Below are 15,078 nucleotides of genomic sequence, written 5' to 3' on the forward strand. Positions count from 1 at the left end.
CTGAACATGGCACATCAGGTGACCCTGTGCCCTTACTCCTCATCATGAATGGAGGCTGCCTGGCCACCCAGCCCCAACTTTGAGTGTGTGCAGAAGCAATTTGACATCAAAAGGAAATGGAATATAATGTCGGGGCTCCGGCAAGTCAGGAGGTGCAGGTAAGTTACATGAGCAGGTCGCTCAGACTCCTCTGACATCGCCACTTGCCCCTCAGTCCCTGCCTGTGGCCTCGTGAGGAGGCAGGGACACCTGACCAGGTTCCTGAAGAAGAACGAGCTCAAGCCTGGTTCATGGAGGAAGCTGCGCGCTTCCATCAAACAGTGGATGGCCACAGCAACACAGGAGGGCTTCTGAAGAAAGACAGTGGAGGAAAAGTCTTCCAGGTCAGCTGAACTCTGAGTAGCACCCTTGGTTGTCCACATTATCCGGGCCTGAGGTATGGATCTACACGGATTCCTGGGCACTTGCTCGTGGTTTGGCTAGAGGATCAGTGACCTAGAAGGAACAGGATGGAAGATTTGTGACACGGAAGTCTGGGGACAAAGGATATGGTGGGACTTCTCAGTATCATCACAGACCACGGAGGTATCAGTTCCCATTTCACTTAAAGGGCGCCCACTGCAGAGAAGACTCTACATGGTCATCTGGACATAATGAGGTGCCTGGTGGATGTGAGCAGTCTCCTTCCAGCCCAGTACTTTGTCTGGCATATTTGTGATACCCCAGTCATCCCAGTACTCGCTCAGTGGGCTGACAGACAAAGTGACCACGGTGACAGGGAAGAAGGCTATGCATGGGCTTAATTCAAAGGACTTCCCCTTACCAAGGATTACCTGGCTAGCTCTACTACTGAGTACCTACACAGAGCCCCCGACATGACACCACTACCCAGAGCAAATAGCTAAATACCGGGTTAATTACACCAGACTGCTTGCAAGATGGAGGGGCTGGATTCACCCTCACCGGAACAGACACATATTCTGGATATGAATTTGCAGTTGCCGTCCATAATGTCCTGTGAGCACCATCATTCTTTCCCTCATAGAATGTCTTAGTCACCATCCTGGTTCTGCACAGCAGCATTGCTTCTGGTCAAGGAACTCATTTCCCAGCAAGGAAAGTACAACAGTGGGCTCATGCCCATGGAATTAGCTGGTGTTTCAACTCAACCTACCACCCAGAACCAGCCAGCACACGAGGAAGGTCAGAGAGCTTAGTGAAGACTCAGTTATGGTGCCAGTGAAAGAGAACATCTCAAAAGGATGGGGTTCTGTATTGAAGAACACAGTATATGCTTTGAGTCAGAGACCATCATATGGTGGAGTCTCCCCCCATAACCAGAACACATGGGTCCTGAAATCAGGAGGTGAAAGTGGAAGCAGTTCCTCTTACTATCACCCCTCATGACTCACGGTATCACAAACTACCATACAAAACTACCAGCTGCCATACAAACTACCACATACTGGGAGGCTTGCATAGCAGAAATTAGAGGTTGGAATTCCAAGATCAAAGTGCCAGCAGAGCTGGATTTTCCTGATGCCTCTCTCCTTGACTTACAGATGATTGCCTCCTCACTGTGTCCTTACACGCATCCCTGGTGTCTCTTCCTCCTCTTATAAGGACACCAGTCTTGCTGGATTAGGGACTTACCCGTATGACTTCATTTAACTTTTATTACCTCCTTAAAGACCTTATCTCCAAAAATAGTCCTATTGAGGGCTAGGGCTTCATCATATAAATTTGGAGGGAACACAATTCAGTCTCTAACACTCACTCACAGAATATTTGCTTCCCCTTCTGACTTCTTGAGCTCTGCTGGTCAAGAGCTCAGAGTCCCCAAGAGGGGGAGACATTTTCTAACCAGGTTCCATTGCACAGGAAGACAAGACTTCCACCTGCCTATTTGGGGTTTTCTTATGGCAACGGGAATGAAAAGGAGCTACCGCACTGATTTGAATGATTGACCCCAATTACCAAGGGGAAATTGGTCAGACACCACATAATCTGGGGCACGTCAACTTCTCCCAGGTCCCAAAGCAAAGGAAACAGTGAGTGTCAGGTCTTTGATGTCTCCTCATTTGGGGGAAAGAGTGAAAATGTCTTCCCTGGTATGAAGGGTGGTGGCACCCTGTTAGACGGACATACAGAGCAGTCTCCCTTTCGTGGGAAAGTTCAAGTATGTGTAAATGGGTGAAAACATAGGTTTGAGTGGCAGGAGGGGTGGACAGAGCCAGGGGCCCACCCTTCCTTGCTCTGTGCTTTGATACTGAGACGGAGCCTTGTAAGCATCTCTCCTTCCCCACATCAGTCTTCCTCAACATCTGGCCCTGGAGGGACACTGTTATATGCTGTAGCAAAGGAAGCTGCTTCTCTTACTGGTTATGATGGGTCACCCCACCTCCCATGGGATGACCAGTGGCGTTCACTCTCCACCGAGTCTCTCTGGTGCCCTGGTGGATCGCTTCCCATGGACCACCTCTGGTCTCCCCACAGCCTCTCACAGGTGTCTCATTCATCGGCCTGGCTGACCCGATAGAGGCGGGTCCCCTCTGGTCTGCAGCCTCTGGCGAGTTCTTTGGCCCTAGCTTGCTATTTGTTCCTGTGCAGGCGCACCCTTGTGGCCGAGGTCTGAATCGCAGCCTAGATTTGGGGTAGGGAGAATCCTCTAAGTTCTTGGCTCCTCGTTCTTTCTCCCTCAGCACTGGAGGCAGTAGCTGCTGTCTGCATTTGCTGTCCCAGACCACATGGTCCTCTCGGCCTCTGCTAGTGTTTAACCACCTTTGTAGGTGAAACATTGTTTGCATTAGATTTTTCCAGTTCAGATTACTGGTGCCTTTCTATCTTCTGATTGGACCCCAGTGAATTCACAGCATGATTCAGGCCAGCAGTGGGGGAAAGGGGTTGATAGGAGAGATTCCGATCTCACACAGACCCGGGTCCACTCACTCATCAACACGGTTGATGGGGCATCTCCTTGGGGCCCCCACGGTCCTGGGATTTGGGGACGTAGCTGTGAGGCAAATCTTAGAATCCCCGCCATCTCGGGGCTCACAGTCAAGCCGAGCGTGAGAGAACCTGTTAATCACAGAGAGAACCTCTGTGTGACTTTAAGGTGACACTTCATCTCTGACGGTTTGAGTTTCCTTGTCTGAAAAATGTGAGCAATACGAGTCATAGAGCTGTTGTGAGGATTTCGTGGGGCACAAAACCTACAAATGGTTTAAGGCAGTGCCTGGCACATGGCAAGCACCGAATAAATCTCTTACTTTTCTTAATAAACCACAGAAAGATGGAACGGAAGGGGGCACAGTGCCACCCCCTCTTTCAGCAGAGGAGGACGCAGACCAGAGAGGTGATGGTCACACAGCAAACTTGTGGCAGACTTGGTCCTAGAACTCAAGTATTCTAAGATCCTGATGGCGCTCCCACGCCTGGCATCTTTAGGTGTGGACCTCCGCCGGGCCCCTGCAGACAATCCTGGCTCAGGTAGAAGGAGGGCGGAAGCCAACTTGAATCAGGCTGAGCCGGTTCCCGAGTGGGACCAGAGCTGGGAGCATGTGACCAGCACAGAACGGGTCCTGGGGCCGCTCGTCAGCTGCTGGCCTGGCTTGCCCCGAGCAAGGCTGGAAGGTTGAGCCCTTGGAAACTGCTCTGGAGGCTGCCGCTCTCCGGGCTCCTGGCTCTCTCCCTCCTCACCCCTGCGCCCCTCCTTCCATCTTTTTCTCTGCACCGTTGTTCCTGGTTATCTCTCCTCCTTCCTCCTCTTGTTTATCTGCCCTGCCTCTTCCTTCTTCCTTGCCCTCTCTTCCCTTCCCCCCTCTCCTCCCATCCCTTACCCTGCTCCCCTTCCATCCAGCACCCTCTCCTCCATCTTCATTCCCACCCCCTCTCCCCTCCAGCGGCTCCCCTCCCTTCCCCTCTCCATTCTCTGCACACCTCTGACCACAGGGGGAAGGCGGCCTCGCTAGCCTGCCAGACCCCCTGCCCTGCACTGCTAACCCCGTCACCTTCTGACTCACTTCACTTAACGGAAACCCTCCAGGGTCCTCCATGTTGAAGGACAAAAACAGCATGATTTCACTCATAGGCGGAATCTAAAAAAGAAAAATGAGCCCACAAAACAAAACAGAAACAAACTCATAGACACAAAGAACAGATCGGTGGTGACTATTCTGGAGGTGATCACTTGGTAATGAACACAGATACCAAACTATTAACGCTGTCCACCAGAAACTTAGAGAATATACCAGCTGTACCTCAATTTAAAAAATAATAATAATAACGGGGAAAAACTCCGCTGCCACTAGGTTTGCTGCCAGGAAAAATAACACTCCCTCTCCCTGTAATTTGCTACTGCCTTCAGCTGTTTAGACCGGGCCCGCACGACGCACTTTGTCTCTGAGCAGAACAGGTCTCCCTAATGACATCCCGCCTTCAAGCAGTGTCAGTCCCTGCGGCCTGGAGCATTGTCAGCTCCACATCCCAGCCTTTCCTGCATCCAGAGGAAGGAGGGAGCCGCCCACGAGACTTCTCCGGCAGGGGGCAGGTGTGACCCAGGCCCCCAGGGCATCAGGAGAGAGAGAGGGCACTGAATCTCTCACAGCTGGCCAGGCCGGTCTTCCCCGCCTTGGACGAGATGGTGCTAAGTTTCCACAGACAGGGTGTGGGCTTGAGTCTGCAGAGGTGGGTTCATATCCCGCCTCTACTCACCGCACAAGCCTTCCCGGGGCTCTCTGACCCTCGGTTTCCTTGTCTGTAGAATGAAGAACGTACTCCTGACTGTGGGGGCAAAATGAGCTGCATGAAAGGCACCTGTGTGGTCCTGGGCACTTAGTAGGTGCTCAGAAGAGGGGGCTTTGTTCCCCCCTTCTCCATTGCCTCAACTCTTAATGCAAACTAGATTCAAACGGCAGGAATGTGCTCCGTTTCCATGCATCTTCAGGCTGAAATGTTGTGTTCTTCTTCCTCCACCTGGAGAACTCTTAGTCACCCCTCAAAACCCACCCTCAAATGTCACAGCTCTTGTGGCTCCTTCTCTGACAGTTTAAACCCCCTTCTCTGGCAGAATTAGTCTCTCCCCTCTCACTGCTACCATCCTTGTCAAGGCGCTTCGGACCTCCCGGGACCTGGTCTGGGAAGCCCAAGGAATCAAGACAGTGACTCTCTCCTTCTCCTCCTTCCTCCATGGGCTCATACGTGACCTTGTCTCTACTCTCCCAACAGATCGTGCTCACTTGACATCTTGCATGCAGCTGGAAATTCACCCAGCTATACATGGCTTTTTGGTGAAACTAAAATAAAACGCAGCTATGCAGTGACCAGCGCCTCACCCCTGGGCCCGTCAGCTGCGATCAAAGGAGCGGCGGCACCTAAGGAGTGCGCCGTGTCCCATCTTCAGTAGCTTGGGCGAGGCAGCAGGCGCACTCCGGGCCACGTCCCCGTACTTCCCCAGGCGCTCTGTGCACGCGGGTCTCGGTCCTGGGCACACAGCCTTCCCGCCAGACAGCCAGCCCCTCTTCGGAGCCCCAGCTTGTCCCACAAGCTGGAATTGAGCAGATGTCAAGAACGTCACAGGGAATGACCACAGGGGCAGAGAGAGGGTCAAAAGGTAAGGGTCGTTGTTCTCATGACGCCTGCCCTCTCCACCAGAATACTCACAACCCCCTTATCCCTCTAGTCTGTGTTATCTGGGGAGGACCGCCCCTCCTGGACTCACCTAAGTCTACACGCACTCGCCCCTCGTTCACCTACCCCCCACTTGTCAGCCCTGCGTTCTGTTCCCTTTCCCGGTTCTTCCCTCCCCTCTTCCCACATGTCCTCTCATGCACCCCTCTTACTGGCTATGCAACCATCCGTCCAGCCATGGGCCCCCCCATCATCGTATGTCCTTGGCTCTGGCCCCATGTGCTTATGCCTAACAGAATCCTGTTTCCCCGCAAAGCATCCGAACCATCCCTGGAGAACATCTCACACGCTCCCTGACAGGACCGGTCAGCTTTCGGTGATCTATCCAGTAGAATCCACGACTCACCATGACACACAGGCGCGCGCGCGCACGCTCACACACACACACACACACGCACACACACACAGAGCCCTCTGCAGGATCAGTGCTTCCGTGGGGCACTGAAGTCTGTCGAGCACCCGCTAGGCACCACAGCGGCCTCCCCTTCACACCACGGCGTCCTGCCATGGCCGCCACCCCCATGTGCAGAGCCCCAGAGAGTCACTCAGCATTGCACGACAATGTGAGGTCCCCAAAGGGCTGTTTGTGGTTGTGGTTGTGATTGTTCTGCGGAAACACCTTTGCAGGTGACAAATATCAGAAGAAAATGCAGGGGTGGGGGGAGATAAGGAGCAAGGCTATCTGAGGATCTGGGGCCCAGTAGGCGCTGCGTAAACATCAGCTACATATGTGAAGGCATGAGTCGGGAGCTTAGGTCCTGTGACATCCCAGAAATAGATATAAGCGACTACCTCAGGCTGAACTCATCCAAACTGTCATCTCCTGGAGGGCATTTTTCCGGGCGATTGTTCTGCCCTTGCTTTCCCCTGGCCTGGGGAGAGAACAGGGAGGTGGGGGCATCTATTTTTAGACCTCAAAGTGCCGTGTGCGGGGCAGGAGAGCAGCTGGTTAGCTGCAGGCCCCTAGAGTGTCAGGTGATCTCATTGGGGAGGAGGGGACAATGAGGGCTACCACCTCTGTCCCTGTCACTGCCCAGAAAATGCCAGGTAGCGGCATCATGGGCAGCACGCTCCCATATGGTCACTCAACCCCAGACGTCAGAATCCACAGAGGAGGTGGCACAGGGTGAGCCGATGTCAGCCCAGGTATTATCCATACGTACCACTCTATATACACATACATATATGCACACACATATACATGCATGCACGTGCACAAACAGAAATGTTTCATCTAGGTGTTCACACAGCAACAGAAATTCCCAACATGATTCCCATTGTGCAGAGGGGATGATCAATGCTCAGGGAGGTGAGTAACTGATCCAGAGTCCACGGCCAGTGGATGGCAGGGCTGGGACACAAGCCCACGTGCCTCGGACCTGTAACCACCTCACTTCAGTGCCTAAAATACAGACCTACTCTCACCCCCACCGTGGCGCCTATCAGTTCTCTTTGTGTTTGTTCCCTTGGGCACCTGCCTCCCCCATCAGACCGTGAAGCCCTGAGGGTAGACCCCTTATTTGTATTCCTGCATTCACCCCAGCTCAGGGCTTTAGGACAGCCCACCAGCCCACTGGTAAATAAAGGAGAATAGAAAGGGGTACAGCCCAGAGTCCAGGCTCAGCAATATTGATCAATTGATGGAACTCAACAGTGCCTGGAGATGCTACTGCATGAAGGGCGATAGGAGAAATCAAGGCAGGGAATGAACAAGACCAGATCCCCCAGTTCTAGTGCATTCCCAAAGGCCTCTGCTCGGTGAGCTGAGCTGGGCCGTGCTTAGCTGCCTATGCCAGGAAAACCGGGTCCGCCTGTATGCCCGAGTCTACCGGACTCTGAAGACCCAGCAAAGGGCACGGCAGAGACATCAGTTGCGCAGTCAAATAACACAATTAGCTCTTTAATGAGGAGCCTGGGGAGTGTCCTGTGCCCCGTGGACCCAAATCACAGTGATTATGAAGCATTAATCTCTTCAAAGGCTCACGAGTTCTCTGGAACCTCACCAGGACAGATCAGAGCCTCTCGGTGCCTCTCCCACATTCCTTCCAAATCAATAGATGTGCAGCGGTTGGGAGGAAAACAAATCAGGGTGACCTGGGGCTGCAGGGACGGCCCAGGGCATGGAAACAGATTGATCAGGGCTCGTTCCCAGGGATGAGACAGTGCACCCCTTCTGGCTGTTAAACCCCCCAGGCTGGGTGTTATTATACCCGTCCTCTGGTCACGAAACCCAGATGTGGGGGTAGACACAGCATTTGTCTGCTGGGACAGGGCCCCCCAGGGGCACACACCACCTGGAGGTGATGTTCCTGGATGGCCTGGGGGGGGGTGCTGGGTGCTGGGACCCAGCCCGACGGGCCTGGGTTTGAATTCGGCTCAGCCATCTCCCCATGGGCAGCCTGGGCGAGTCTCATCGCCTCTCTGAGCCTCAGTTTCCCACCTGGGTGAGTGTGGGAGGGGCTGCAGGGGGCGGGGCAGGAGCTGGACTCCCAGGATCCTGAACAGGCTCAAGGTTAGGTCACTGCCATAGGAGCAGTGGGGCCTCTGAGGGGCTCTGAGCGTCTGGAGGACAGGACGCTCCTGCATTTCAAACAAACCACTCAGCCCCCTGTGGGTTATGGGGACAAAAGGGTGACCGGCTGTGGGAAAGCTTAGACCCTCACAGCTCAGCAGCCACCCAGAAAATGGCAGCAAAGGTGGGGGGCGAGGGGGCGGAGACAGTGGAACAGACAGACCAGCGGCTCCCAGGTCGCCTGCCCGCCACCCAGCACCCCGCACCCTCCTCCCTGTGTCCCCACAGCCCCTGAGAGGTGGGTGTCATCACCACCCCCTTTCACAGAAGGAGAAACTGAGGCTCAGAGGAACCGCAGAATGGGAAGGACCCGGGAGAATGGCCCTCCAGGCCCATACCCACTTCACAGAGGGGGAAACTGAGGCCCAGAGATGGGCAAAGGCTTGCAGAAGAGAACTGTCCTAATGCAACGCTAAACGGAATATCTCAGGCAAAGCCCCTGGTGTGGGCCGGATGTGCACCTGAGGATCAGTAAACAGGGGTTTCCCCTCTGCTTCCCTGGCCCCTCCAAGGCCGCTGTGTCGGAGCTCCGGCTGGGGAGCATCCTTCGAGCACCATCAGGACGTAACTGAAATGTGGATGGATGATGCCAGCCGCCAGTCCTCCCGGTTCTGTGTGACCCCAGCCCGCTGGGGCCCGTGGTCTGGCCCGGGAGTGACCGGAGCTCTGGCTGACTCGCAGCCCGGCCATCCCCCGCTGGCTCCCGATGCCCAGCTGTCTCCCCAGGCCTCTGAGGGCAGAAGCCGGGCTGGGTCCCCACCCCTCCCAGGACCCAGATCCCAGGGACAGGGCAGGTGTCGGTCTCAGCTGGGGGGAGTCGGGGCGGGCTGGGAGCAAGGAGGGCTTTCTGCTCCCAGGTCATACAGGGAACCGGGAATTTCCGCTGTCACTGGGGAATCCGGAGCAGGAACAGGGGTGGTGAGGGGCCATGGAGCCAGGTCACGTAGGGCCAGGCTGGAGGGCTCTGGGGAGCAGGGGTGCTCAGGAAGGGCTGCCAGGGGCTGCCACGTGGGCCCCAGGGACCATCCAGGACCGCAGTGTTGCAGGGTTTGCAACCTCAGGGACAGTGTCCTCTGGCCCCACGAGCTCACAGCATGAAGGTTCCCTGGAGCTTTGAAGGAGTCTGCCCTGTCCACACTCTGCTCATAGGCCCCACGTCTCCCAGCACAGCAGGCGGTCTGCCCCACAAACGCTCAGGGGCCACCTGAGTCTTTTATCCCAGGAAAAAGAGGGATCCTGCAGTCTCTCTCTGTGTGTGTCTCTGTCTCTCCCAGCCTTGGCACCTCATCTCCATGCCCCGCCTGGCTCTCCTCCCCCTCCCCCCATGTATGCCAGGTTTATTTTCAGAACCTCCGAATCCTTCCCAAGCCTCTGACATTTACTCTTTGGAATTAGAAAATTTTCTATTTCTCTTTCCCAGAGTGAGGCTGGCGGAAAAGGTTTCCCCGGGGATCTACCTGCCCTTCCGGAGGTGAAGTGCCAGGGGCAGATGTCAGCCCGGCACTGATCGTGCCAACCAGCAGTTATTAGGCACCCTCTGTGCACCAGGCCCTTCTAGGAACCACCACAGTCAGTGCATTTAAGAACCCTGCGGGCTTAGCCTTACCATCTGCACCAGGCAGGTGTACTGGGCAGGGAAATCAGAAGGTCACAAGGCAAGTGAGAGGTGGAGCCAGGATGAAACCACACCTCTCGGGCTCCGAAGTCCATTTCCCTCCGCTGTGCTCTGCCTTCAAGGTCCACGGGGGGCTGGGGCACTGAAGGACGGGCAGCATTTGGGGGGACCAAGAGTTTAGGGTACGTGGTATCCAGGCAGAGGGTACAGCAGGAACAAAGCATCCAAGTGGTCAGTCAAGTATAGGGTGGGTGGAGGGCCTGAGCCCAGAAGGAAAATGTGCAGGACAGGGAAACTCCCACACCAAAAGATTAACCTAAGAGACCGCAAGGATGAGGGCATGCTGAGAGCCCAAGCATCAGGCGCTGTTCTCAGTATTTTATGTGCACTAACTCACAACGGCAACCCTATGAGACAGACACTGTTATACTCTTATTTTACAAAAGGGGAAACGGAGGCTCAGAGAAGTTGGGAAACTAAGCCAGTCTGAGGCAGAGCCAGGATTCGGACTGCGACCTGGCTCCAGAGTCTCACTGTGGCACCACCCTTCTGCACGCCCCTCCCCCTGCACGCCCCTCCCCCTGCACGCCCCTCCCTCCTGCGCAGCCGCACCAACTGACTTTCTTTTCAGCAGGAAATGTTCCGAAGGACGAAGATGGGATGGTCCGAGCTGGGGTGGTGTGGACCAGGCGGAAGGGGAGGGAGCCCTATGTAGTGATTGGCAGGAGCCAGGGACACGAGGGGCGGCACGGCACGTGCTTATTAATCTCCCCTTGGCTACCGGACTTTGGTCCGGTTGAATAAGTGGCCCTCACGAGGAAGGCGCTGTGGAGGACCGTGGCCTGGCTCTGGAGGTGCACCTGGGCCGGCGTATTTTCCCGGTGAACTCTGCCTTCCCCCAAGCAGGAGGCAGCCAGGGTCTCTGTACCCCAAAACTTAGCAACTAAAACAACACACATGCTTCATCTCGGTTTCTAAGGGTCAGGAACCCAGGTGTGACTCAGCTGGTGTCTCAACAGCTGGAGCCAAGGTGCTGGCTGGCGTCGGGTCTCCTCTGAGGACTCCCCGGAGAAACGATCCCGCTCCACTTGGATAACGGCTGAAAGACTCCGTTTCCTGAGGTCTGCTGGACTGAGAGCCTCATTTCCCTGCCGGCTATTGGCTGGGGGCCACCCTCAGTTCCATGTTACATATGCCTCTGCCACCTGAGAGCTTGTCCCATCAAAGCTGGAGTCTGCTAGCAGACAGAAGTCACCATGCCTTGCACCCAATCACAGGAGCGGCACACCCTTGATGGCGCCATGTTCTATTGGTATAAGAGAGGGGAGGGGAGTACACGAGAACACGAAGACCAGGAGGTAGGGCTCAGTGAGGGTCATCTTGAGGCTGCCCTCCGCCTCCCAAGGTCCTCGGGACTAGGCCTGGGCTACAGGGAGGGCGTCCCAGCCGGCTCCCTGCCAAACAGACTTAGAGCTCCCTGTAGCCCCAGCCAGGTGGCCCCGCTTGACCACATCGTCCCTTCAGGAAAGAACAGGATATGGAAAGGACGGCATGAGGGCAGAAATTTCCTGAGCATATGAAGGCTCCATCCTGGATGTTTGGAAAGAAGGCCAACTGGATCCTATCAAGTTGGGTGGCACCATCCTGAAAGGGGTGCAGATCAGTGGGGCAACCAGCATGCCAGAGAAGGGAATCAGGCAAGGACGCCACCCATCTCCTGCTCTGGGGTGGTTTGGGGGAGAAGAGCAGGGTCTGGCTCCAGGGAGAAAAGGGACACATCATTTCAAGTCCAGGCCGAGGAGCAGCAACACAGACACAACAGCATTCCCCCTCATTGTTGTTCCCCAGGATTCTGGTCCCAGGGAACCCCTTGAGCCTCAAGGATCAATGACCGATAAGGGCCATTGGCCAATATTGCCCGCAGGGGCCTTCCCGATTTCAACAGATGCTCCCGAGTGAGGAGCTCAGCTGCGCCAAGGGACTCACCTGTCATTTTCTATCTTGCCTTATAGCAGATCAAACCCATTGAGATACTACCACCTATGGAATGAAAAATAAGCTCATCCCAGCATTCAAAGCCTTTCATGACCTGGTCCCAGTATTCCCAGAAATTCCTATAGGTTTTCCAGACGTCAGACAAACCAACTAACCTCTTGTTTAATTGTCTGCTCCTTCTGCCATTCATCAGCAAATATTAAATGTGTGCACACCACGTGCCGGGCCCTGTGCTCAGTGCAAAGGATCATTCTAGCTCTTGCCTCGCCCCCATCACAGAACAGATCCCAACCATCTTCCCTCAGCACACCAGGTTCTCACCTCTGAGCCTTTGCACATGCTATCCCCTCAGCCTGGTATGCTTTCCCCTCTTCTCCGGATTTTTCCTGACTTCCTTTAAGACCCCGCTCTGATAGGAGTGTCTGAGTGGCTCAGTCGGTTAAGTGTCAGACTCAGGTTTTGGCTCAGGTCATGATCTCAGGGTTGTGGGATCGGGCTCTGCACTCAGCGGAGTGTCTGCTTGAGATTCTCTCTCTCTGCCACCCCCCCACACACACACACTCATGAGCTGGAGCTCTCTCTCTTTCAAGTAAATAAATCTTAAAAAAACAAAGACTCTGCTCAGACATCAGTTTCTCTAAGAAGCCTTTTGTGATGCCCAGGCTGGGTTACATCCCCCATTGTGCACTCAGAGCCCCCAGTGCTCACCTCTAACATGGCCAATCAGCAGGCAGCTCTTCTCCATGCAGACATTGAGGGCCTGAGGAGAGGCGTGGCCTGTTCCTGTCTCTCAGGAGCTGATGATCCAAGCAAGCAAGGGACGAATCTAAGCAGATCTGTGGTGGTTTATTCATTCCCTGGTGAATTAAGGGAGGATGGAGGGGACAGCTGAATCATATTTCTGAGGTGCTTATTATATACCAGGCTGCCTGCCTGGTGTATTTGTAGAATATTGATCTTTTATAGCAAATGCACAGAGAAGTATTATCAGCTTTGTTTCGCAGATGAGGAAATTGAAGTTTCCATTGATTAAGGTCACACAGCTGGTGAATGGCCTCAGGCTCAGCCCAGCAGCCCATATAAGTCCCTGCCAGGGAGCCTCTACCTACTTCACCCAGCCTTGGCTCCCACACCTGTTCGGGGCAGGGCAGCTCACAGGATAGGGAGCCTGCTTCTCCCCCTGCCTCTGCCTCTCTCTCTCTCTCTCTGTCTCTCATGAATAAATAAATCTTTAAACACTTTTTCAAAAAAATCTTTTATATTCCTATTTACTTTCTGTCCACTTATTCTATTATTGTGAGAATGATATGGAACTATTCCCCTATGACTGTGGATTTGCCTAGTTCTCTTTGCAGTTCTATCCACTTTTGCTTTATTTTGAAATTCTGCATTTGGTGCATAAATGTTTAGGGCTCTCTTGCTTTCTTTTGATAAATTGACCCCTTTATCATTATGAAACATCCCTGGTGGTATTCTTTTCTCTGAAGTTTCCTCTAATAGTAACATGCCACTCCATCATTTTCTTGATTATTGTTATCATGATACATCATTTTCTATCCTTTTAACCTATTTGTGTCAAAATTTAAAGTGAATTTCTTGTGAGCAACATACAGTTGAGTCTTGTTTTTTTATATAATCTGACTACCTGCACATTTAATGTGGGTTTTTAGACGATTTACATTTAACATGATTTTTTTTTTTTTTTGCAGCTTTATACCTTTATTTGACAATCAGCGATTAGTTCTCATCCACATTAACTGTAGATTTTTGAAAATGGTGACAGGTACATAGGTAACCAAAGTGTAGAACTTGTTGGGTGAGTCTTCATCCTTGTTACATTTTCTGGACAGCTGTACACAGATACAGTATGCAACATTCATTATTCTTTTGACCCAGACAGCTTTATTGAGCCTGCTGTCAATGCAAACATCTGGAGTTCCCATCTCTTTCATGGTAAATTTCCAGATCTCTTTGAGTGCCCGAGGGGCACCCTTCCTGAAACCCACTCCATGGATGCACTTGTGAATGTTGAAGGTGTATTCCTTGGTCACTACCTCATTGAGGGCAGAACACTCCTTCTTCTCACCACCCTTCTTCTCAAGAGCCATTCTGCTGGGTCCTGGTTGGAAAGTTTTAACATGATTATTAATTTGCTTAGCTTTTTACACATAAGCTTGCTCTCTGTTTTCTATTTTTCACATTTGTTCTTCGTTCACTTTATCTTCTTTTTCTGACTTCTTTATGAACAATTGATTATTTTTCTGATTCCATTTCATCTTTTTTGTTGGCTTAAGACCTATAGCTTTTTGTCTTGGTATCTTAGTGGTCACTTTAGGGTTTATACTATATATCCTTACTTATCACCATGTATCTTCAAGTGGTATTATATGATGCACATTTACTGTAAGAATTCTGTAAGAACAGTGCTCACTTTGACAGCACATACACTAAAAGTGGAATGATACAGAGCAGATTAGCATGGTCCCTATGCAAGGATGACATGCAAATTTGTGAAGTGGTCCATATTTTTAAAAAAATTTGTTTAAGCCACTTAAAGAAAATATGCTTAGGACACAATTTGCCTCGAATCCATTTCAAGTTGTATATTTGTTTTCCAATTAAAAAATTACAATTTACACCTCCCCCAAAAAGAAATCTGTAATAGTATACTTCTATTTTTCCTTTCTAGGGCTCATGCTATGGTGGTCATATATTCCACTTCTCCATATGTTATAAACCCAACACTACATTGTTGTCATTAGTCTTCAAATGTTCTATTATTTTTTACAAAGAGGTAAATAGTAACAGAAACTATGTTAGCCTGTGTAATTTCTCTTTCCAACAATCTTTATTCCTTTAGGAGAGCCATCCAGTATCATTTCTCTTCCACCCAAATGCCATTTAACATTCCTTGTGGTGTCATTCTGCTAGTGATTTATTCCTTCGGACAGAAAAAAAAATTTTGAAAAAAAATAGCCAAAAAAATTCCAAATTCGATGGAAAGTATAAACCCACAGGTCCAAGAAGCTCAACAAATTACAAGCACAAAAGATATAGAAAAAAATTATGTTAGGTCGCATCATGATCAAAGTGCTAAAAGCCAGTGGTAAAGAGAAAGCCTTGAAATTATCCAGAGGGAGAAGAAAGACACATTACACAGAGGAACAAAAATAAGGATGACAGTATATTTCCCCTCAGAAACAATTCA

The 15,078-nt window shown here is 52.1% G+C and overlaps 1 non-coding gene across 1 annotated transcript; it reads left to right on the top strand.

Annotated features, from left to right (window-relative positions):
• The first annotated feature begins 14,293 nt into the window (after positions 1-14,293).
• LOC123324666 lies at positions 14,294-14,400 on the top strand. The gene has a single exon (XR_006539943.1). It is a non-coding gene; the product is annotated as a U6 spliceosomal RNA (small nuclear RNA).
• The last annotated feature ends 678 nt before the right edge of the window (positions 14,401-15,078 follow it).

Source organism: Neomonachus schauinslandi, chromosome 4, assembly GCF_002201575.2.
Source record: "Neomonachus schauinslandi chromosome 4, ASM220157v2, whole genome shotgun sequence".
Taxonomy (NCBI): Eukaryota; Metazoa; Chordata; class Mammalia; order Carnivora; family Phocidae; genus Neomonachus; species Neomonachus schauinslandi.